The following is a 2,774-nucleotide window of genomic DNA, read 5'->3' as shown; positions in this document are numbered from 1 at the left end:
TTATCTGCCTCAGTACAGGGGAACACCAGGGCCAAGAAGTGGGAGTGGGTGGGTGGGGGAGCAGGTGGGGGACTTTTGGGATAGCATTGGAAATGTAAATGAACTAAATACCTAATAAAAAATAAAATTAAAAAATCATCATATCTGATTTAAAGATTAAAAATTTGCTTGAAGTGTCCTTAATACATTTCAGAATGACAATGTGTTTTGGATATTTATATCCTTTTGTGAACCAGTCTTTAGAGAACCTTAGTGGTCTGATGGGAACATGGGCTTTCAACCCACTTTATTCTATGTAAAAGCCATGGCATCCCTTTCTATTTGAAAATGTGCACCTATTAAACTATGGTTAGTAATTATTCCTACATTATGTTTAATGCTATGACTTTTTTAGTTTATTTAATGTGCATGAGGTGGTTGTAAATTATATGTAGTATGTACAGGTACTACATGCATGTCTTGTGCCCAGCAGAAGTCAGAAGAGTGTCAGATCGCCTGTAACTGGAGTTACAGATATTTGTGAGCAATCATCTGGGCACTGGGAACCAAACCCGGGTCCTTTCCAAGAGCAGCAAGTGCTCTCAACTACTAGGTCATCTCTCCAGCGCCCCCATTCTCAGCCCACACATTCCTGTGTACACCATATAGAACTGTCTGAGATAGGAGAGTCTACCAAAGTCTTTATGCCCCCCTAAATGTGTGCTTATTTGTATGTACATAAATGTGTGTGTACTCATTGTATAGTAGGCAGGGATCTAAACTGTAGACCTGGCTGCCTCTGCCTCCCAAGGGCTGGGACTGAAAATGTATACCACCACGTTCAGCCCCAAATTATATTTCTTGGAGTGGAGAGAAAAGATTAAAGATACATTTTCTTGCTGTGAAAAATGGCTTTAAGGCAGTGGTTCTCAACCTTCCTAACTCTGCCACCCATTAATACAGTTCCTCATGTTGTGGTGACCCCCAACCATAAAATTATTTTTTGTTGCTACTTCAGAACTGTAGTTTTGCTAGTGTTATGAATTGTAATATAAATATCTATTTTCCAATGGTTGCTTGAGACAGGTGGAGCAGCTCTGTGCCACATTTGTCTATCATAGCCAAATCTGAAGCCCCCTAGTCTTGTTTTTATCATTGCTCTGTTTACAGAGTTGTGCTTGGTGCTGAGTCAACTCTTCCTTCTTTTTGGACTCGGAAGGGTCAGGAAACATCCTTTTGTAGGCATTTACACTTGGTTCATACTTTTTAGTTCAAGAGCATTTTCATAATCAGGGGACTTAACTAGGAAAACTAAGCTACTTTCTCTGTCAACATGTCAGCAAGAAGAATCTCAGGCTACTCCCACTGCCGGGGCAGCATTCTGAAATGCCAATGATTTAGACCATGGGAACCAAATGCCATTGTTTCACATACAGGAAAGTCAAGTGTTTTTTGCAATGGACCACAGACCGCAGTAGCCTATGTAAAGGTATTTGTGGAAGCATCTGTACCCAGACCTTGGCTGAGGTTAACTATTGTTTGGGGAGACTGCCTTCCCACCCAGAGGAAGAAGGGGACTGTGGGAAGTAAGATATCTCAGAACAGTGAATTTGATCCCGTGAGGCTATCTTGCTGCTTCATTGTCTACTCTGGGTCAACTGTGGCTTATGGGCCCTGGTCTCATAAATGATCCATAGTGCACGGTTTCCCCATTACTGTCACTGGCTTCACCCCAGCCCCACTTTGGGCTTGTTGACAAGATTTTCAATATACAAGTGAACTTCCTGTTTGTTATCTCACAGTTTCATATAGAGCCAACACACACATACACACACACACACACACACACACACACACACACACCAAAACAAAACAACAACAACAAAACCCCTGTCGTATCTAAAGGGTATAAAGTTTTTTGAAGAAATCCCAATAGGGAACAAGTTTTCTAAGAGGCATGGGAAATCAATTGTAAACACTATTGTGCAACTGAATCATGACAGTCCAGGATATGGTGGCTAGACCTATACATCAGAAATAAATCATGTGACATCATAAGTACTGATACTGAAAATGTGACCTGAGTTTATAGATTTTTCTTTAGTCATAATTTATTGAAAAGAGGTAAAGTTCCCTTGGATGCCAAAAGTCCTTTTAGAAGAAGAAATGGCCAGGAGGGGTGTAAGGGACCTGAGAAGGGTTTCTAGCTCAATGGGAGTGAAATCCATGTTGATGTCATTGGTGTCGCTAAATGAAAAGACAGAAAGATTGCCAGATGCTTAGCATTTATTATATGTAGGTATATATGCCAGGGGATACAGTCTCAAAAACGAAATACAGAGTCTACAAAGGATAAGAGATAAATTCTGGGGAATACAGTCTCAAAAACGAAATACAGAGTCTACAAAGGATAGGAGATAAATTCTGGGGAATACAGTCTCAAAAACGAAATATGGAGTCTTCAAAGGTTAGGATATATATGCTGGGAAATACAGTCTCAAAAAAGAAATACAGAGTCATCAAAGGTTAGGAGATATATGCTGGGGAATACAGTCTCAAAAATGAAATACAGAGTCGTCAAAGGTTAGGAGATATATGCTGGGGAATACAGTCTCAAAAACAAAATGGAGATTCTTCAAAGGTCAAGAGATATATGCTGGGGAATACAGTCTCAAAAAATGCAATGTCTTCAAAGGTCAAGAGATATATGCTGGGGAATACAGTCTCAAAAACAAAATATGGAGTCATCAAAGGTTAGGAGATATATGCTGGGGAATACAGTCTCAAAAACAAAA

Source organism: Mus caroli, chromosome 10 (assembly GCF_900094665.2).
Source record: "Mus caroli chromosome 10, CAROLI_EIJ_v1.1, whole genome shotgun sequence".
In the NCBI taxonomy this organism is placed as follows: Eukaryota; Metazoa; Chordata; class Mammalia; order Rodentia; family Muridae; genus Mus; species Mus caroli.
Note: the sequence above shows the minus strand (reverse complement) of the source record.